The sequence below is a fragment of the Macaca fascicularis genome, chromosome 15, assembly GCF_037993035.2.
Source record: "Macaca fascicularis isolate 582-1 chromosome 15, T2T-MFA8v1.1".
NCBI classification, from domain to species: Eukaryota; Metazoa; Chordata; class Mammalia; order Primates; family Cercopithecidae; genus Macaca; species Macaca fascicularis.
Genome location: NC_088389.1, coordinates 126,348,987 through 126,372,091, shown reverse-complemented (window position 1 = coordinate 126,372,091; position 23,105 = coordinate 126,348,987).

Here is a 23,105-nt window from a genome sequence, read left to right as displayed (position 1 = left end):
ACAGGCGCCCGCCACCACGCCTGGCTAGTTTTTTGTATTTTTAGTAGAGACGGGGTTTCACCATGTTAGCCAGGATGGTCTCGATCTCCTGACTTCGTGATCCACCCGCCTCGGCCTCCCAAAGTACTGGGATTACAGGCTTGAGCCACCGCGCCCGGCCTTAATATTTCTTATATACATAAATGCAAAAATTCTCAACAAAATACTAACAAAATTGAACAGCATTTTAAGAGAACTCTGTGGCATGACCAGGTGTGATTTATTCCAGGAATGCAACGATGGTTCAACAAAAGATAATCCACGTGACACACTACATTAATAGAATGAAGAGAAACCCCACAAGATCATCTCAATTGATGTAGAAAAAGCATTCACAAAATTATGTCTTTCGTGATGAAAACATTAAGCAAAGTAGGAATATAAGGAAACTTCTGAAACATGATTTAGAGCTTTTTGAAAAACCCATAGCTAACATCACACTCAGTAAAGGCAAAAAGCTTTACCCCTAAGATTAGGAACAAGACAAAAATGCCTGCTTTTGCTACTGTTATTCAACATTGCACTGGAAATTCTAGGCAGTGCAATTAGGCAAGAAAAACAAATAGAGGGCATTTGAGTTGGAAAGGGGGAAATAAAACTATCTTCGACTGGGCGTGGTGGCTATGCCTGTAATCTCAGCACTTTGGGAGGCTGAGGTAGGTGGATCACCTGAGGTCAGGAGTTTGAGACTAGCCTGGCCAACAAGGTGAAACCCTGTCTCTACTAAGAGTACAAAAATGAGCCGGGCATGGTGGCGGGTGGCTCTAGTCCCAGCTACTCGGGAGGCTGAGGCAGAAGAATCACTTGAACTTGGGAGGTGGAGGTTGCAGAGAGCTGGGATCACGCCACTGCACTCCAGCCTGGGGGACTGAGCAAGACTTCGTCTCAAGAAACAAAATGAAATAAACAAAAAAACCTCTATTTTCACTCGTGAAATGATTCTATATATAAAAAAACAAAGAATTCACACAAAAACTATTAAAGCTAATAAATTTAGCAAAGTTGCAGAGTACAGTGTCAACATATAAATATCAGTTGCATCTCTATACACAACTACCTTTCCTGAAGAGGAGATTAATAAAAATTCCATTTACAATAACATCAAGAATAATAAAATACTTAGGAATTAATTTAACCAAGGAAGTAAAAAACTTGTACACTGAAAACTACAAACCATTGCTGAAAGACATTCAAGAAAACATAAATGGAAAGACATTATGTGTTCATGGATTGGAAGATTTAATATTGTTAAGATATCAATATCAACCAAAGCAATAGACAGATTCAGTGAAATCCCTATTAAAATCCCAATGATGGTTTCTTCTGAAATATAAAAATCTGTAAAATTCATATAGAATCTTAAGGGACCTTAAATAGCCAAAACAACCATGGAAAACAAGGGCAAAGTAGGAGGACTCACACATCTGATTTCAAAATTTGCTACAAAACTACAGTAATCCAAACAGTATGGTACTGGCATAAAGACAGATATACAGACCAAGGGAATATAATAGAGAGTCTAGAAATAAACTCATATATGCAGGCAAATGATCTTTGACAAAGTGCCAAGGCCATTTGATGGGGGGAAATAACAGTCTTTTCAACAAATAACTCTAGGAAAATTGAATATTGACATGCCAAAGAATGAAGTTGGACCTTTCCCTAAGACCATATACAAAAATTGACTCAAAATGGATCAAACATCTAAACCAAGCTTGTCCAACCCATGGTACATTGGCCACATGTGGCTCAGGACAGCTTTGAATGCAGCCCAAAACAAATTTGTAAAGTTTCTTAAAACATGAGGTTTTTTGTTTTGTTTTTTCCCTCATAGCTATCATTAGTGTTAGTGTATTTTATGTGTGGCCCAAGACAATTCTTATTTTTCCAGTGTGGCCCAGGGAATCCAAAAGATTGAACAACCCTGATAAGCATAAGAGCTAAAATCGTAGATCTCTTTGTTTATTTTATTTATTTATTGAGACAGTCTCACTCTGTTGTCCAGGCTGGAGTGCAATGGCACAATCTCGGCTCACTGCAACCTTCGCCTCCTGGGTTCAAGTGATTCTCCTGCCTCAGCCTCCTGAGCAGCTGGGATTATAGGTGTTCCCCACCATGCCTGGCTAATTTTTGTATTTTTAGTAGAGACGGGTTTCACCACATTGGCTAGGCTGGTTTTGAACTCCCAGCCTCAGGTGATCTGCCCACCTTGGCCTCCCAAAGTGCTGGGATTACAGGCATGAGCCACTGCGCCCGGCTCATAATCTCTTTGAAGAAGACATAGGGGAAAATCATGACATTGGATGTACCCATGATTTCTTGGATATGACAAGAAAAGCACAACAACAACAAAAATAGACAAATTAAAAAGTTTTGTGCATCAAAGGATACTATCAACAGGAAAATGGCAATCCAGCCAGGATGTAAGGAGCTTAGAAGTCATCACTCTGTTCTAAACAGATAAAAAGCTGAACAAATTGATAATCAACTCTTCTTAGATCCATCAGAGAATTGAGGTCACAGGGCAAAACACTGCCCCCAAAATGAAGAGACAGGTAGATACAGAGAAACACAATTGACCAGCGTGGAGACAGTTGAGGCGAAAGAGAACTATTCTGTGAGAACTATTACCTGGGATAGAAAATCCAGAAATGTAATTGACAAATTTCTAGAGGCTCAGTTTGGACATGTTTGAAGGTTAAAAACTCTCGGGGTTGAGGTCAGTCTTAAGCAAGCATGCATATACTTTTGTGAGTTTTACTGATAGGAGCTCTACCAGGTTCTCACACAGAAGATCAGAGAAAAAACCCCTTGTGTTTCTGGCAAGCATACAGGAAAACAAGCCATTTTGAAGTATGTCGAGCATTCTGTTTATCTTAACAAGGTTTATGCTCATAAGAAAGTACCAGAACCTACCTGAGTGGAGTTTTACCAGAGCCTAACTGACTTGGACGAAGAGACATATAAAATGACAGCTCCCTCTAACCACCCTCTCCAGCCACCTCGTCCCACTAAAAGGGGGCAGGAAACAGAGAAACACTCGTGAAATTGGTCGTCCATGGTACAGGCCCACTAAAGACTGAGACCTAATTACAAGACGGTGGAATGATTCCCCTCCCCTACATCTCACTGCCACATTACTAAAGGTCTATTTACTGCAGTGTTTTACCCAGTACATTATATCTGGCTTTCAAAAACAATTAAAAATTACAAAGCATATTAAAAGGCAACAACAACAAAAAATCCCAAAACAAAATACATAGTTTAAGACTCTTCATTTTGGAGGGCAGTGGTTTGTCCTGTGACCTTAATTCTCCGGTGGGTCTAAGAAGAGTTGTTGATTTTCAGTCAAACATTAGAAGCAGAGTCAGATACAGCAGGAATGTTGCAATTATCAGTCCAGCATTTTATAATAACTATGATTAATATGTTAAAGTCTCTAAGGGAAAAAAGTGGACAATGTGTAAGAATCGATGAATGGTATAAGCAAAGAGATGGAAAGTCTTAAGAAAGAATAAAAAAGGGCCAGGAGCAGTGGCACATGCCTGTAATCCCAACACTTGGGGGGCAGAGGCAGGTGGATCACTTGGGCTCAGGAGTTCAAGACAAGCCTGGGCAATGTGGGGAAACCTCGCATTTACTAAAAATACAAAAATTAGCCAGGTGCAGTGGTGTGCACCTGTAGTCCCAGCTACTCAAGAGGCTAGGTGGGCAGATTGCTTGACCCTGGGAGATGCTGCAGTGAGCCAAGATCATGCCACTGCACTCCAGCTGCAACAGGATGAGACCCTGTCTCAGAAAATGTAAAGCAAGAGATCAAAAGCACTGTAACAAATGAAGAATGCCTTTCAGGGGCTCATTAGGAGGCTAAATGTAGCAGAAGAAAGAATATGTAAGCTTGAGTATATGTAAATAGAAACCTACCAAACTGAAAAGCAAAGAGAGAAGACTGAAAAACAATATCCAAGAACTGAGGGACAACTAAAAAATGTTTAAATGCAATTAGTGGGAACAGCAGAAGGTGAAGAGAAAGGAAGAGAAGAAATACCTGAGACAATAATGACTGATAATTTTCCTCAAATGAATGTCAGACACCAAACCAAACCAAACAAAAACAGATCCAGAAAGCTAAGAACAGCAAGCAGGATAAATGCCAAAATAAATTAATTGAAAATACAGCTAGACATATATTAAAACTACAGAAAATGTAAAGAAAAAAATTCTTAAGGGCAGGCATGGTGGCTCACACCTGTAATCCCACATTTTGGGAGGCCAGCGTGGGTGGATCACTTGAGGTCAGGAGCTCGAGGCCAGCCTGGTCAACATGGTGAAACCCCATCTCTACCAAAATACAAAAATTAGCCAGGCAGGGTAGCACACGCCTGTAATCCCAGAACTCAGGGGAGGCTGAGGCACAAGAATCTCTTGAACCAAGGAGGCAGAGGTTGCAGTGAGCTGAGATCGTGCCACTGCACTCCAGCCTGGTTGCCAGAGTGAGATTTTGTTTAAAAAAAAAAAAAGAGAAAAAAAAATCTTGAAAGAAGCCTGAGGAGAAAACACCCATAGAGGAGCAGAGATAGGAATTACACCTGACTTCTGAAAAACCATGCCAGTGGCCGGGCGCGGTGGCTCAAGCCTGTAATCCCAGCACTTTGGGAGGCCGAGACGGGCGGATCACGAGGTCAGGAGATCGAGACCATCCTGGCTAACACGGTGAAACCCCGTCTCTGCTAAAAAATACAAAAAACTAGCCGGGCGCGGTGGCGGGCGCCTGTAGTCCCAGCTACTCGGGAGGCTGAGGCAGGAGAATGGCGGGAACCCGGGAGGCGGAGCTTGCAGTGAGCTGAGATCCGGCCACTGCACTCCAGCCTGGGCGGCAGAGCTAGACTCTGTCTCAAAAAAAAAAAAAAAACAAAAAAAACATGCCAGTAAGAAGAGAGTGGAGTGAAATATTTTATTTATTTATTTATTTTTATTTTTTATTTTTTTATTTTTTATTTTATTTATTTTTTTTTTGAGACGGAGTCTCACTCTGTCGCCCAGGCTGGAGTGCAGTGGCCGGATCTCAGCTCACTGCAAGCTCCGCCCCCCGGGTTCACGCCATTCTCCTGCCTCAGCCTCCGGAGTAGCTGGGACTACAGGCGCCCGCCACCTCGCCCGGCTAAGTTTTTTTTTGTATTTTTAGTAGAGACGGGGTTTCACCGTGTTAGCCAGGATGGTCTCGATCTCCTGACCTCGTGATCCGCCCGTCTCGGCCTCCCAAAGTGCTGGGATTACAGGCGTGAGCCACCGCGCCCGGCCGAAGTGAAATATTTTAAAGTGTTGTGAGGAAAAAACCTGCGAACTGAGAATTCTGTATCCTGTGAAATTATGCTTCAAAATCGAAGGAAAAATGAACAAACAAAAATTGAGGGAATTTGTTGCCAGTAGACAAGAGGAAACCATGTCAGATAGCAATCTGGATTCACTAAAAGAATCCAGAAATCCTAAATAAGCAGAGAGATGGAAAATACTTTCCTTTATTTTTCTCTTCAAATTTTGGAAAGATAACTTAGTTTTTAAAGCAAAAATAATATTATATGAAGGGTTTCTTACATATGTTGCTATAAAGCATATGACAATAGCCAAAAAGACGGCACAAGTATAATTTTATTGTTGAAAGGGTTTTAAATTTTTTGAGAGGTGGTACAATATTAACTCTAAATAGGTTATGATGAATTAAGAATGAACATTTTGATTTATAAACCAACCACTAAAAAGTAATAAGGGGAAGTATAGCTAAATATCCAATAGAGGAATAAAATGGAATTCTAAAAATATTTAATTTAAAAGCTGACAAAAAAAAGTGGAACAGAGGAACAAAATCATCAAACAAGCAAAACAAATGAGGCAACTGGAAAATGAATAATAAAGTAGCAGATTTAAGCCCTACTGCATCAGTAATTAAATTAAATGGAATTAAACCTCAAGTTTAAAAATGGAGGCTTTCAAGCTGGAGAAAAAGCATGATCCAACTGTATCTTGTCTAAAAGAGATGTGTTTTAACTGTAAAGATACAGGTGGATTGACAGTAAAAGGGTGGTAATAAATGTACTCTGCGAAAAACAAACACAAGAAATATAATATGTGTTACTAACATGGACGCAGTACAGTGGGTATTGTCAGAGTTTTAGAAAGACAATTCATTATGTTAACAAGGGTCAATTTATCAGGAAGATGTAACAATGGTAAATATCAATGTACCTAATAAAAGAGCTTCAAAATACAAGCAAGCGCAGCAGCTACTAGGGAGTCTGGGGCGGAGGATGTCTTGAGCCTAGGATTTCGAGGCTTCCTTGAACTATGATCATGCCACTGCACTCCAGCCTGGGTGACAAATGAAGACCCTGTCTCTAAAGATGAAAAATTGAGAGAAAGTGTCAAAATATAGAATGCAAAAACTGAGATAACTAAAAAGAGAGACAAATGCACAATCTTGCTTGGAAATTTGATATCTCTCACAGTAACTGATAGAACAAACTAGATAAAAAATAAATCCAGTAGGATGGTAGAAGACTTTAAAAATGCTGTCAACCAATTTGACAATATAGGTAGAACACTACATCCAAGGGTTGCAGAATACACATTGTTTTCAAATGTACGTGGAACCTTTACAACGATAACCCATGTTTTAGGCCATAAAGAAGTTCCAACAAATTCTAAAGATTGAAATGTTAGAGAATAGGCCGGCGCAGTGGCTCATGCCTTTAATCTCAGCACTTTGGGAGGCCGAGGCGGGCAGATCACCAGGTAGAAGATCGAGACCATCCTGGATAACACGGTGAAACCCCATCTCTACTAAAAATACAAAAAATTAGCCGAGCGTGGTGGCAGGCGCCTGTAGTCCCAGCTACTCGGGAGGCTGAGGCAGGAGAATGGTGTGAACCCGGGAGGCGGAGCTTGCAGTGAGCCAAGATCACACCACTGCACTCCAGCCTGGGTGACAGAGCAAGTCTCTGTCTCAAAAAAAAAAAAAAAAAAAAGGAAACTGCCACTTATTTTTCAACAGAGGTTGTATCATTTTATATTTCTATAAGCAATGTATGTGAGATCCATTTTTTCTGCATCGTCACCAACATTTATTATTTCTCCCTTTCTTTTGCTGTTCTAATATGTATGTAGCGATACTGTGATTTTAATTTTTCTTTCTTAATGGCCAATAATATAGGATGACATTTATGTGCTTGTTTCATATATCTATCAGTCTCCTTTTTAAGGAAGTATCTGTTTTACCCACTTTATTTATTTATTATTTATTTATTTATTTTTGAGATGGAGTCTCACTCTGTTGCCAGGCTGGAGTGCAGTGGCGCGATCTCCACTCACTGCAAGCTCCACCTCCCAGGTTCACGCCATTCTCCTGCCTCAGCCTCCCGAGTAGCTGCGATTACAGGCGTGCACCACCACGCCTGGCTGAATTTTTTTTTTTTTTAGTAGAGGCAGGGTTTCACCGTGTTAGCCAAGATGGTCTGGATCTCCTGACCTCGTGATCCGCCTGCCTTGGCCTCCCAAAGTGCTGGGATTACCCATTTTATAATTGGCTTATCTGGGTTTTTTGCTGTTTTAGAAATGAGATCTTTCTTGGGCATGTGGTTTGCAAATATTTTGTCAGTATATATATATAATATTTTGAATTCATATGTTTATATGAATTCAAATTCAAAATTATATATATTTAAAAGTATATATTTTGTTGCAAATTTTTATATTTATATATATGTATTTATATGTGTGTATATATATAAATATACAATAAACCCTTGTTTTCAAGAAAGAGATCTCTTAACTGTCATCTGTTATTTCTTGGGGCAGTGAGCTCAGAACCATTTTTTGTTTTTAGCAAAGGCCTGATGTTGCCTGAAGTATGGCTAGCAGCAGGGTGATAGTCAAGTATACACCGGAATTTTTAAATGATAGATCAATATAAAGGATTCTTCCTTTCTTTTTTTTTTCAACTTTCAGTTGAAAAGTACTCTTCAGAGAATATCAGAGAGCTCTCACAGGGGTGAAACGTTTTGAGTTTGGGAAAAACTTCAGCCACATTTAAGCCCTTACAGTGCATCATCAGAAAACTTGCACATTGGAGATGTCCTGTGATAATACCGTACACAGGGAATCTCAGTTCTCAGTCTACCTTCAATATACATCAGAGAACTCACATAAAGGAGGAGTCCTATGTGTATCTTGAATGTCAAAAATTCTTCTCTAGGAGGTCATCCCTTTTACATCAAATAAGTCACAAAGTTGAGAAAACCTATGAATGTAATGAATGTGGGACAATTTTCCCTGAAAATAATATCTTACAGTTCATCAGAGAACAACTCAGAGGAGGACCCTTTGAATGTACTGAATGTGGGAAATCTTTCTGTAGGAAATCAAACCTTATACTTCAGAGAATTCACACAGGGAAGAAACCCTCTGAATGTAATGAATGTGGTAAAGCTTTCAACTAGAAATCAGGCCTTAGACTGTATCAGATAACTCACAAAGATCAGAAATCTTATAAATGTGATCAACGTGGGAAACTTTTCAGAGTTTTCAGGCGTAAAAAGCCATCAGATGAATCACACAAGGGAGAAATCCTATAAATGTGATGGAGTAGGGAAGATTTCCCCCAGAAGTAAAACCGTAAAAAGAAACAGAAAACTCACAGGGATGAAACTTACAAACGTAATGCGTATGGAAAAGCTTTCAGCCACACATCAAACCTTGCACTGTATCAGAGAACTTACACATGTGAATGGGCCTGCCAGTGTCAGGGATCTTGGAGTACTTTTAGGCAGATCACAGTTCCAAGAACATCAGAGAACTTGTGGGAGGAATTCTATAAAGGTGATGAATGTAGGATAACTTTCAGCCACAAGTCAGAGCTAAGAAAAGGTTGGAGAACTCAGTCAGGGGACCGAAACCTTTTTAGCAAATGAACATGGAAGTTTCTCATTAAACATATGATAACTTTTTTTTTTTTTTTTTTTTTTTGAGACAGGGTCTTGCTCTGTCTTCCAGGCTGCAGTGCAGTGATGCAATCATGGCTCACTGTAGCCTCAACCTTTGAGGCTCAAGTGATCCTCCAGCCTCACTCAGAGCAGCTGGGGTTACAGGTGCATACCACCATGCCTGGGTAATTTTTTTTTTTTTTTTTTTTTTTGAGACAGAGTCTGGCTCTGTCGCCCAGGCTGGAGTGCAGTGGCTGGATCTCAGCTCACTGCAAGCTCCGCCTCCCAGGTTTGCGCCATTCTCCTGCCTCAGCCTCCCGAATAGCTGGGACTACAGGCGCCCGCCACCTCGCCCGGCTATTTTTTTGTATTTTTTAGTAGAGACGGGGTTTCACCGTGTTAGCCAGGATGGTCTCGATCTCCTGACCTCGTGATCCGCCCGTCTCAGCCTCCCAAAGTGCTGGGATTACAGGCTTGAGCCACCGCGCCCGGCCGCCTGGGTAATTTTTTAAAAAATGTTTTTCTTAGAGATAGAGTCTCACTACGTTGCCCAGGTCGGTCTCAAATTCCTGGGCTCAAGGGATCCTCCTACCTCAGCTTTACAAAGTGTTGGGATTACAGGTGTGAGCCACTATGCCCAGCCAACATAAGAGAACTTTCACTGGAGGGAAAGCCTTGAAAAGTATTGCGTGTGGATAGTCTTGTAGCCACTAAGTATAAGTTTAGTCTGTATTGGAGTCAGATAATTTACCCAGGAAAGAAACGTTATGAAGGTAATGAATAGAGACAATATCCTATATGAACTAAACTCTTTATAAACTAACACTGTGGAGGAATCCTGAGAAAGAAATGAAAAGATGAATGCTTTCTGTCCTTGATTGAACCTTACTGAGCAGAGAATTTACACAATGGAGAAAACCTAGAATGTAACAAATGTGTCACAATCTCAGCTCAAACCCACCTTTCTCAGTGCAACAGATAATGTATACAGGCTGGGTTGCAGTGGCTCATGCCTGTAATCCCAGTGCTTTGGGAGGCCGAGGCGGGTGGATTACCTGAGGTCAGGAGTTCGAGACCAGCCTGGCCAACATGGTAAAATTCCATCTCTATTAAAAATACAAAAATTAGCCAAGTGTGGTGGTGGGTGCCTGTAATCCCAGCTACTCAGGAGGCTGAGGCAGGGAGAATTGCTTGAGCCAAGAAAGCAGAGGTTGCAGTGAGCTGAGATTGTGCTACTGCACTCCAGCCTGGGTGACACAGCAAGACTCCATCTCAAAAAAGAAGAAGAAGAAGAAAAAAAAAAATGTATGCAGCAGTAGAGACCTCATTGTATATCAACCAGACCAAACAAATCATATGAAGGTAATGGATGTGGGAAATCCTTCTTCCAGAATGCAACCATACACTGTGATATATAAATAAAAAGTAAATATAATTAAAAGAGACCCCTATGGCACCTACTTGTGGGTTTGCATATTCTTGTGTGTTCACCAAGAACTATTTCCTTTTGTCCCTAGGCCAACAACCAGTCTACATTTCTCAACCACTCTTCCATCTATATGGGGTAGTGGAATGTAGATTTCAGTGGTAAAACAAGTCCTCTGAGAGAGAGCTTCATTCTATATATTTTTTGCTCTCCTTGTTCCTATACTAGAGATGAGAAATACCATATGGAAGGAGCCAAGGTTCAAGAATCACTGTGTGGAACAGTTTCCTTATCTTCCTTCTCTGGCAGCCTTTTTTGAGGAATAAACTTGTTCTCTGCTGAGCTGTTATAGGTTTGGGTCTACTTGTTACTGACATATCCTAGACATCCCTCAGCTGATACAAGCTAAGAATATGACTTCCTTGAAAAGCGTGAAGTTGATATGTGTCTTAGTCCATTTGCATTGTTATAAAGGAATGCCTGAGGCCGGGTAATTTATAAAGAAGGTTGATTTGACTCACGGTTCTGCAGGCTGTACAAGAAGCATGGCACCAGCATCTTCTTCTGGTGAGGGGCTCAGGTTGCTTCCACCCATGACAGAAGGGGAAGGGGGGTAGCAGGCATCACTGGGAAAGAGGAGGAAAGAGAGAGAGAAGGGAGGTATCAGGCTCTTTTTTTGACAATCAGATCTTGTGCAACTTAATAGAGTGAGAACTCACTCATCAAGTTGATCACGAGGGATCCACCCCCATGACCCAGACACCTCCCACTAGACCCCACCTCCAACACTGGGGATCAAATCTCAACATGAGATTTGGAGGAGGCAGACACCCAAACTATATCAAAAGCCTCATGGGAGAAACCCCTGACAACATCCTGACTGATCATGAGCTATTGCCCACAACTCTTCTTTACTAATCTGGTAAATGATGGGATTTGTTTGATGTTGCCTTGTGAGTACATTTAAGTTATGTACCTTTTGTAGACATACAACAGAAGTAACAGAAGTGTTGAGATTTCTTTTCTTTTCTTTCTTTCTTTCTTTTTTTTTTTTTTTGAGACAGAGTGTCCCTCTGTCATCCAGGCTGGAGTGCAGTGGTGTGATCTCAGCTCACTACAACCCAGGTTCAGGCACTTGAGCTCAGGAGTTCGAGGATGCAGTGCGCCATGATGGCGGCACTGCACTCTAGTCTGGGTGACAAAGCAAGACCTGGTATCTAAAAACATTAGAAGAAAAATCTTGAGAGGAGATATGTTCAGGCTATGCATATATTCTCTCAATCCTCAAGTCACTACTTATTATTTTTAGTGTTTACTTCTGATTGTTGCCCAAGTCAGTTATTACCACAGTCGCAAAAACCTGTTATTTTTAGTTCCATTATTCCTCACGTGTTTATCATGGTATAGAAAATAGTTTTCTTTTTTCTAGCATTTATTTGTATTTTTATTTATGTCTGTATAGATTCAGCTTCTGTATATTCAGTGGGTTATAATGCTTAGCTAGTATGGTTGTTTGTTTTTATTCTCAAATCATCTGAGACAAAGCCTGCGGGGCATTTAAATTGTTCCTGTGTCCTTTTGTCATGTTTCTGATATCTTTTTGCTTTTACCAAACCATTCTTGTGCTTGTTTTGATAATTTTGATTTTTCCTTACAATGTTTAGAATTCTAAGCCCCTCTTAAGAAATCCTTTAAGATTCTGATTAGAATTTCATTTAATTTTGTCTCAATCAGGTGCCCATAGGTATAACCAATTCAATGCACTGGCCTAGATTCCTTCCTAGGCCAGAGAAGTTGTGGAAACCCAGAGACACAGTCTAGCCATATGAGGCTCAGGCCTTTCCTACTTTCCCTCTCTGCTGACCAGTGTCCAGAGAATACTCCCCACGCAGTACCACATCACCTACTAGAGAATGTTTTCTGGGCCCTAAATGTTAATGCTCCTTTTTTCCCCCCTCTCTGCTTTATAGATCTTTTTTACCTGTGTCTAAACTTTTGTTCCGACAAATGGCAGGATCACCTGGAGACCCTGGAGGAATTAGATTTCCTGCTCACCTCCTTCTTTAGGCTCCTTATGTCACTACAGGCACATAGGAAGCCTGTTTCCGCAGGGTTTCCACACTGCCGCATGCGGTGAGTCCGTGGATGAGGAGCATTTTCATGCTTCAGCACTCACCCAGCACACCTTTTTCTTTCCTGTCTGTTTGAAAGAATAATAGTGTATTGCAACTGCCTGTCTAGTTGACTAAGTGAATAAGTGTCCAACTATTATCAACCATCTGTGACGTGACAGAGTGACAGACAACCCAGGTATGTAACCACATGAATGGAGGGAACTTAGGGAGTGTTGCCAGGATGAATAGCTGCTTGCTTCTTTATCAGTTTAGGCTCCTCTGCATTGTAGAGCCTTGCTCTGCCCTGTTGAGCACAGTTTTTAGTGTCAGGTAGCTAGGCAGTAAACATTCAGAACCACCTGCAGCCCACTGCTAACTTGAGTCCCATAAATGAGCTACAGGGAGTTCATTAGCTGCCTGAGATACATTCAAATTTATGGCTGTAGGTGGGTGTGCACATATTTCTGGCATGAAGATTCATGGCTTTTGTCACATTTTCAAAATGACTGCTACTCTAATGATGCAAAATTGTCAAGAACTTTTTTTGCTCAGGAGAGACTCCGAGGAGGCTCATGAATAACTTTCTGTTATATGTGCATGTTTCTGGGAAGATAGTGTATAGCTGCTTTCAAAATTTCTAAATATTTAATAACTTAGTTACCTATTACCTATAATTTTTTTATATGGTTTGGCTGTGTCCCCACCCATATCTCATCTTGAATTGTAGTTCCCATAATCCCCATGTGTGGTGAGAGGGATCCGGTGGGTGATGATTGAGTCATGGGGGCAGTCTCCCCCATGCTATTCTTGTAATAATAAGTTCTCACAAGCTCTGATGGTTTTATTGTTTTTTAAATTTTTTAATTTATTTTTTGAGACAGAGTCTCGCTCCGTCACCCAGGCTGGAGTGCAGTGGCACGATCTCAGCTCACTGCAGCTCCTGCCTCCTGGGTTCAAGCGATTCTCCTGCCTCAGCCTCCTGAGTAGCTGGGACTACAGGGTTGTGCCACCATGCCCGGCTCATTTTTGTATTTTTAGTAGAGACAGGGTTTCACCATGTTGGTCAGGCTTGTCTCAAACTCCTGACCTCAAGTGATCCTCCTGCCTCGGCCTCCCAGAGTGCTGGGATTACAGGCGTGAGCCCCCGCGCCCGGCCAAGATCTGATGGTTTTATAAGCAGTTTCCCTTTTCGCTCAGCCCTCATTCTTCTCCTTCCTGCCACCACGTAAAGAAGGATGTGTTTGGTTCCTCTTCCACCATGATTGTAAGTTTCCTGAGACCTCCCCTGTAAAACTGTGAGTCAATTAAGCTTCTTTCCTTTATAAATTACCCAGTCTCAGGCATGTCTTTATTAGCAGCATGAGGACTACTACAATTTTCATCTGCTGCTCAGAAGTGACCTCCAAGAAACTTACATTTATTATGTTCAACCCCCATGTTCCATTTCACAGCCCCTCCCATGTATGATATTGCCATCTCAGGGGTCAGAGCACTATGCAACAAGCTGAGAGTGTCTGGCTGACTCCTGAGCAGCACCTAGAGACCTATTCTTCGCTATGGACTCAGATTCCAATGATTGCTCTCAGTGCCTGTGAAGAGCAAGGCTTGATCAAAGTCTTCCAGAGACTGGCCCAGGGCAGTCTACCAGCTCTGTTCTTGCTGGTGGCCTTCCTTACCACAGGATGATAGTTTCAGGGCAGAAAGTCTTCACTCTCAAGTAGGGTATGAGGGTCTTGATATAGCACCATCCTGTGTGGCTAGGGAAAGCGAACCATTGAGAATGATCTGTGAGAAAATAACTTAGGTAGGTGTTGGTCTACGACTTCTAGTTAATAATGAGTTCATTTTTGTATAACATTGCATTATAGGTGTGTATCCATGTGAATGTTTAGTATAGCAGTGTGTTAGGTAAGCAAGGAAAGCTGTTTAGCAATGTTGTGTTTGATTGCAGCAGGTGAAGAGGTATTTCTAGAAGAAATAAACTTTTTAAATATTCTTTTCCTTTTGGTGAGAACACTTGCTTGAGGACAGTAGAAGCAACATTTATTTTTATTTTTATTTTTTTATTTTTTTATTTTTTTGAGACGGAGTCTCGCTGTGTCGCCCAGGCTGGAGTGCAGTGGCCGGATCTCAGCTCACTGCAAGCTCTGCCTCCCGGGTTTTTACGCCATTCTCCTGCCTCAGCCTCCCGAGTAGCCAGGACTACAGGCGCCCGCCACCTCGCCTGGCTAGTTTTTTGTATTTTTTAGTAGAGACGGGGTTTCACTGTGTTAGCCAGGATGGTCTCGAACTCCTGACCTCGTGATCCGCCCGTCTCGGCCTCCCAAAGTGCTGGGATTACAGGCTTGAGCCACCGCGCCTGGCCAGAAGCAACATTTAATAGTCAATTAAGAAACAGTATGAATGATTTAAGTGGTCTTCCTTAGCTGTTGTTGAGCCCACAATTGTTACCAAATACTGGTCTGTTGCTATTTATTTGATGTGTTGTTTGAAGTGAGTGAAGAATTAATCTCTGTTAATAGTTTGAATGGAACAACTACAGGTGAGAATATTTTAAGAGAAGTTGTGAAAACAGTGCAACCTGAGGTGGAATCGCTAAGATGTGTTTCAACTGATGGAGGTAAAAATATGTGGAACAGAAAAAGGCTTAGTTGGGCAAATTTACAGAGCTTCTGAAAATGTAAGGTGTTTCAGACCTATGGTTATTCATTCATCAACAGAAACATTGCCGAAAATATTTCAGTCTGTCATGTCTTACTGAGTGAGTAGTGTGAATAGTAAAACTTCTGGTCTCATTGACTTAACTCTGATGAGATCCATGAATTTGAATGTTATGCCTTGTCCTGTCACATAGCTGATCAGTGACTTAGCAGTGGTAAATACTTGTCAATTTTTAAAGCTTATAGCCAAGACTGAAATTTTTCTGAATGAGAAAATCTGCCCTTAAGCACTATTAATAAACTGTGAATGCCATAGGTTTGATAATCTTTCTGAATTCAGCTTGAAGTTACAAGGTAAAACAGCACTTACATCTGAAATTTAGATATGGAGGTTAAGTCATTTCAACAACTAATGTTTGAATCTCAAGTAAAGTCAACCTGCTGTGTACACTCTTGTGTTGTCAAAAATTACAAGATCTGGGTGTGATGGCACTTGCCTGTGGTCTCAGCTACTTGGGGGTGCTGAGGTGGAAGGATCACTTGAGCAAAAGAGTTTGAGTACAGCCTATGTAACATAGCAAGACCCTGTCTCTTAAAAAATTACAGCAAGAAGAGAGATCTCCATTCCCACGCTTTACAAGCTGAAACTACTGCTCTAGCAGCATTTTGGGAGAACTTTGATGCAAATAAAAAGGAAATTTCTATACTTCAAAAGCATTAAATTTTGAGGTGCTGCCACCTAATGTTTAATTGGAAGTCATTGATCTGCAGTATGATACATGTTGAGGAGCTGATGTGCAGAAGACAATCAGATATAATTCTGTCAATACCTTCCTAGCGCAAAATAGCCGTAAATAGAATTGTATGCCAAGAATCAGTACCTGGCAGTATGTATTTGTATGGAGAGACTTTTTTTTGAGCCAGGTCTCATTCTATCACTGCAGTGACATGGCTCACTGCAGCCTGGACTTCCCAGGCTTAAGCAATCCTCCCACCTCAGCCTCCAGAGTATCTGGGACCACGGGCACTCATCATCGTGCCTGGCTGATTTTCTAAAGTTTTTGTAGAGATGAGGTCTCATTACATTGCCCAGCCTGGTCTCAAACTCCAGGGCTCAAGTGATCCTCTCACCTCAGCCTCCCAAAGTGGAGAAATATTTTTAAAAGATGAAATATATAAAATCTCATTATCGATCATCATTAACAGGTGAACATTTGAACTGATTTTGACAATAGGGCATATGCTAACTCTGAACCCCATTAAACACAATGTAGAATTCCATCCTCATTAGTAGACTTATACTACCTAAACTTGCACCTCTTTTTTTTTTTTTTTTTTTTTTAGACGGAGTCTCGCTCTGTCACCCAGGCTGGAGTGCAGTGGCGTGATCTCGGCTCACTGCGAGCTCCACCTTCCGGGTTCACGCCATTCTCCTGCCTCAGCCTCCCGAGTAGCTGGGACCACAGGCGCCCGCCACCACGCCCGGATAATTTTTTGTGTTTTTAGTAGAGATGGGGTTTCACCGTGTTAGCCAGGATGGTCTCGATCTCCTGACCTCGTGATCCACCCACCTCGGCCTCCCAAAGTGCTGGGATTACAGGCGTGAGCCACCGCGCCCGGCAATGGGAGGGCGTGCTGCATGGGCCAGGAAACGAATGCACCTCTTAATTAAACTTCAAATTCCATGAATAACAATTTTGTGTAAGTTATTTTTCTCTCTTTTATATAAGGACCTATGTAATAGCCTTCATTTTGCCTCTTTTTCCATGCAATCTAAAATATTTATGACTCTTTACATAAGTTTGTCAAGTGATACCCTAAAGAAAGGATCATGCTCTAATGTTATGTTTAAGACCATATTAGATGCACAGCTACAAAAGATTAAACAAAGCCTGACAGGGCCAGAAGCATCCACATGTAATTCAATTACTTGGTTTAGCAAGAGTCAACATCCTATAATGGAAGTCAGCATTATCCAGGGTAGTGAGTTGAATTGTATCCCTACAAAGTTCATGTCTACCTACAACCTCCGAACATGATCTTAGTGACATAGGGTGTTTGCAGATGTAATTAGGATAATGACTGAAATGAGAGTATCTTGGATTAGGGCAGACCCTAAATCCAATGAGAGTTTTCTTACAAGAACTAGACAAGGACACACCAGGACACAGAGAAGACAGTGTGAAGACAGAGGCTGAGATTGGAGTGATGTGCTTGCAAACCAAGGAATGCCATGACCACAATAATCTGGGAGAAGAAAGGAAGGATTCTTCCTTAGATCCTTCAGAGTGTGGCCTTGATTTTTGACTTCTGGTCTCCAGAACTGTAATAGAATAAATTTCTGTTTCTTCAAGCCACAAGGTTTGTGGTAATATGTTGCAGCAGCCCTAGGAAATTAATACATCTAGAATCTCTACAATATTTTCTCTGTAATGTCTAGCATAAGTCAGATACCTGACATATGAAGCAGAATCATGTGACCCACAATGAAGAGGGAGAAAGCCTACCAATGGAAAAGGCCCAAGAGGCCCTCAATGTTATAATGAGAAAACATGGGTTTGAAGCAGCTGTTTTATTATGTTTAAAGATTCAGGCCTGGTGTGATGGCTCATGCCTGTAATCCCAGCACTTACGGAGGCCCAGGCAGGAGAATCACTCAAGCCCAGCAGTTTGAGACCATCTGGGCAATATAGGGAAACCCTGTCTCTACAAAAAAAAGAACTAGTTGGGCATGGTGGCATGTGCCTGTAGTCCCAAGCTACTCAGGAGGCTGAGGCAGGAGGATCGCATGGGCCTGGGAGGTCGAGGCTACAGTAAGCCATGATCACACCACTCTACTCCAGCCTGGGTGACAAAGTGAGATTTGAGACAGAGTCTCGCTCTGTCACCCAGGCTGGAGGGCACTGGCACGATCTTGGCTCACTGCAACCTCCACCTCCTGGGTTCAAGCAATTCTCATGCCTCAGCCTCCCAAGTAGTTGGGATTACAGGCACACACTGCTGTGCCCAGCTAATATTTGTATTTTTAGTAGAGACATGTTACCATGTTGGCCAGGCTGGTCTTGAACTCCTGACCTCAAGTGATCCACCCGCCTCGGCCTCCCAAAGTGCTAAGATTACAGGATTGAGCCTCCACGCTGGGCCAGTAAAGGTTTACTTTTGAATGATACCAGTATGAGCCAAGGTACCAGAGCCAGGACAGAACAGTGTACCCCAGTGTTAGGAGATGTCGGGGGGGGGGCTCCTCTGTACAGCCCCAGGGGATGGCTCTGTCTCTCCTGTCACTCCCCAGTGTCCCCTGGAAGGAGAAGAGCCCCAGAAGTCCCTGGCTTGCAGTGAGCTGCAGGCCCAGAAGGTATCAACTCTCTCCCCTTAGGTTGGTCTATGGCCATGCCCATGATTATGGCATTCCCTCCCTCACCCCCAAACTCTTACAACCACTAATCAGGTTTCCATCTCTATCAGTTTGTCCTTTCTTGAATGTTATGTGAATAGTCATGTAATACGTAACCTTTCACATAAAATAATTCCCTTGAGAGCCATGGAAGTTGTTGTGTATGTCAATAGTTTGTTCTTTTGTGTTGCTATAGTATTCCATAATATGGATGCACCACAGTGTGTTTATATTCACCCACTGAAGGACATTGGAGTTTCCAGTTTTTAGCTGTTACACATAAATCACATAACATTTGTGTTCAAGTTTTTGTGTGAACGTAACTTTTCATTTCTCTAGGATAAATGCCCACAAGTAAGATTGCTTGGTAGCATGGTACATGTATGTTTAATTTGGTAAGAAACTGCAAAAGTATTTTTGTGACCGTACCATTTTTAATTCTATCACCAGTATATGAGAGATCTAGTTCTGTATCTTTGTCAATACTTGTTAGTGTCAACATTCTGAATTTTAACCATCTTAACAGGTACCTCATTATGGTTCTAATTTGTAGTTCCTTAATTTCAAATCATGTTGACTGTCATTTCATTTATTTGCCATTGCATTCTGTGCCCAGGTCTTATTTATAGGGTGACTGAGTGATGGCATATAAAGGTCAATGCCATTGAAATAAAAGTTGACTGTCACTTGACAGGTTCCCTAGCAGAAAGAGGCATAGCATGCTACATAGGGCCATGGGAGGAATACCAGGTTTGGTCAGGTGGCAGAAGACAGGAGCAAGGGGAAGGCTGAGACTAGAGTCTTCATTGGGGTTTCATGGAAAAGACAAGGTAAGGCAGGGTAAACAGTTTAAGATTGGGTAGGTTGAATAATTCTGGTGGGTTTTCAACTAAAGGAGTGGTCCCTTAGTTGCCTGGTACCTGGCCCTGGCTGATTAAGGTTGAGGAATATTGTCTCCTGGGGTATACAGGCCAGACAGAGGAGGTATGGCTCTGGATTGATTAGTTTGCATATCAAAAGCATGCACCTGGTTGGGCTCTTTGCTGTCTCTAAGAATTAGCTAGACCTAGGAGAGGCAGTCACTCCCCAGGCTGAAGGGATTTTTTTTAAATGCCAAAACATAATGTACAGGGTGGGAAATGTAATACACACTGGTGTATCTTCAGTGACAAAACAGAGACTCCTCATGTCTTTTTCTCATTTTTGAATTGAATTGTTTGTTGTGTTACTGTTTAAAAATTTTTTTGAGGATTTTTTTTCACATGCATGAATAAGAAATATGTCTTTAGTTTTCTTTATCTTTATGAAATTAATACAGGCCTCATGAAAGGAGCTGTAAAGTATTCCCTCTTCAATTCTGAGTTTGTGTAGAATTGGTATTAATTCTGTAAATCTGTGAGAATTCTCCATGGAAATAAACTGGGCCTGAACATTTCTTTCCTGGAGTGTTTTTACTACAAATTTTAATTATTTAATGGTTTTAAGAAGTTCAGATTATCGGTTTTATTTTGGGTGAATTTTGGTAATTTGTGGCTTTGAGGTATTACCTGAATATTGGTCAGTTTCCCCTAAATTGTCAAATTTATATGGAATTGCTGGCTCATAGTGTTAATTATATGATCAACATGTTGAGGAGCAGGCAAACTATTTTCCAGAGTGACTGCACCATTTAATATTCCTACCAGCAATGTATGAGGGTTTCAAATTCTCCACATCTTTGCCAACAGTTTTTATTTATTTATTTATTTATTTATTTATTTATTTATTTATTTATTTATAGATGGAGTCTTGCTCTGTCACCAGGCTGGAGTGCAGTAGCACGATCTTGGCTCACTGCAACCTCTGCCTCCCGGGTTCAAATGATTCTCCTGCCTCAGGCTCCCGAGTAGTTGGAATTATAGGTGTGCACTACCAAATCCAGCTAAGTTTTGTATTTTTAGTAGAGACGGGGTTTCACATGTTGGCCAGGATGTTCTTGATCTCCTGACTTCATGATCCGCCCACCTCAGCCTCCCAAAGTGCTGGGATTACAGGCGTGAGCCACCGCGCCCAGCCTCTATTTTTTAAAAAAATTAAAACCATCATAGTGGGTGTGAAGTAGAATATCATTGTGGATTTAACTTGCATTTCCTTAATAACTAATGTAATTAAGCATCTTTTGATGTGCTTGTAGGCTGTTATCTTTTCTAGAAAAATGTCTATTAAAGACGTTGCCCATTTTTGAACTTGTCTTTAGAATTCTTTATATATTATGGATACCAGACCCCTATCAAGTATATTATTTGAAAATTTTTCTTCCCATTCATTGTGTTGTGTTTCTGCTTCCCTTAGAGTGTTCTTTGCTGCACAAAAGTTTTAGCTTTGAGGAAGTTCAATGTATCAATTTTTTCTTGTTCCTGATTGTGTTCTTGGGGCCATATCTAAAAAATGATTGTCAAACCCAATGTAAAAAACATATTCCTAGCGAGGCACAGTAGCTCACATCTGCAATCCCAGAACTTTGGGAGGCCAAGGTAGGAGGATCACTTGTGTCCAGGAGTTCAAGACAACCCTGGGCAATGTGGCAAAACCCCATCTCTACAAAAAAATACAAAAATTAGCCAGGTGTGGTGGTGCACAGCTGTGGGCCCAGACACTTGGGAGGCTGAGGTGGGATGATCACCTAAGCCCAGGAGGTTGAGGCTCTAATGAGCTAAGATTGTGCCACTGCACTCCAGCCTGGGTGACAGAGTAAGACTCTTGTCTCAAAAAAGATTTACCCCTATGTCTTCCTCTCAGAGTTTCATAGTTTTAGCTCTTATATTTAGGTCTTTGATCCATTTTGACTTAAATTTTATATGTGGTGTTGGGTAGGGGTCTGATTTCACTCTTGCACATGGATACCCAGTTGTTTTCCCAGCACCGTTTGTTGAAGAGACTCTTGTTTGTTCATCGAAATGTCTTGCCACTCTTGTCAAAAATCAATGGAGCACAGATGTATAGGGTTTTCAATTCTATTTCATGGTTCTATATGTCTGTCCTTATGCCAGTATCACACTGTTTTGATTACTGTAGCTTTGTAATGAGTTTTTGAAATTGGGAAGTGTGAATTCTCCAACTTCCTTTTTATTTATAAGCCTTTTTATTTGTGAAAGGTTGGTAATAATGTTCTCACTTTCATTTCTGATTTAATAATTTGAGTCCTTTTTTTCTTGGTTAGGCTACCTAAAAGTCTGTCAATTTTGTTAACATTTTCAAAGAACCAATGTTCTGTTTTGTTCTACTGTTTTCTATTCTCTATTTTGTTTATCTCTCTTCTGTATTCTTTCCTTCCTTCTGCTATCTTTGGTTTAAGTTTGCACTTATTTATCGAGCTCCTTAAAGTATATAGTTAGGTTATTGATCTATTTATTGTAAGTGTTTTCAGCTATAAGTTTCTCTCTAAGCACTGTTTTAGCTACATTCATACATTGTGGTATGTTTTCATTTTCTTTCATCTCAAAGTATTTTCTAATTTCCTTTGTGACTTTTTTCTTTAATCTTTTAATTTTTAAAAAAATGTGTCATTTGATTTCCACATTTTTGTGTTTTTTAGTTTTTCAAGTTTTCTTCTCTTACTGACTTCTGTTTTCATTCTGTTTTGATCAGAGAAGATACCTTTCTTTTTTTTTTTTTTTTTTGAGATAGGGTCTCACTTCATCACCCAGGCTGGAGTGCAGTGGTGTGATCTTGGTTCACTGCAGCCTCAACCTCCCAGACTCAAGCGATCCTCCTACCTCAGTCTCCTGAGTTGCTAGTACTACTGGTCCATGCCACCATTTTTGTGTCTTTTGGAGATAGGATTTTGCCATGTTGCCCAAGCTGGTCGCAAACTCCTGGGCTCGAGAGATCCTCCTGCCTGGGCCTCCCAAGGTGCTGGAATGACAGGTGTGTGCCACTGTGCCTGGCCCCAGGAGATGCTTTATATTACTTTAACCTTTAAAACTCATTTATGCTTGTTTTGTGCCCTAATACCCTGGTCTATCCTAGAGAATGTTTCGTGTACACTTGAGAAGAATTTGTATGCAGGAGGTGTTGGGTGGAGTGTTCTGTATAGATGTTAGGTTATAGGTATAACTGGCTTATGGTTTAGTTCAAATCCTCTATTTCCTTTTGACCTTCTATCTATTGTTTTACTCACTATTGAAAGAGGGGAGTTGAAGTTTCCACTAAGAGCTATCAAAGTGCATTGCTTTTACAATTTGTATTTTTCAAATGTGATTGTTGTGATCCCTCCCTCCTTTTTCTTATTAAATCATGACCTGTCCTTAAAGCCCACATTGTCCAGAGAGAAGGCAGTTACAAGTCATTGTTGCTAAGGCAATACAAAGTGACAGAGACCCTAGGAAAATGGTAAAAGATCAGATCAAAGTTGGTAAGAGGCGCAGTAAGTGCCTTTGGGGCAAGGATTGTTACTATTAATGGAGGGATTAGGAATATGATGGTTAACAACTGTCATATTCTAAAGAATATTACATG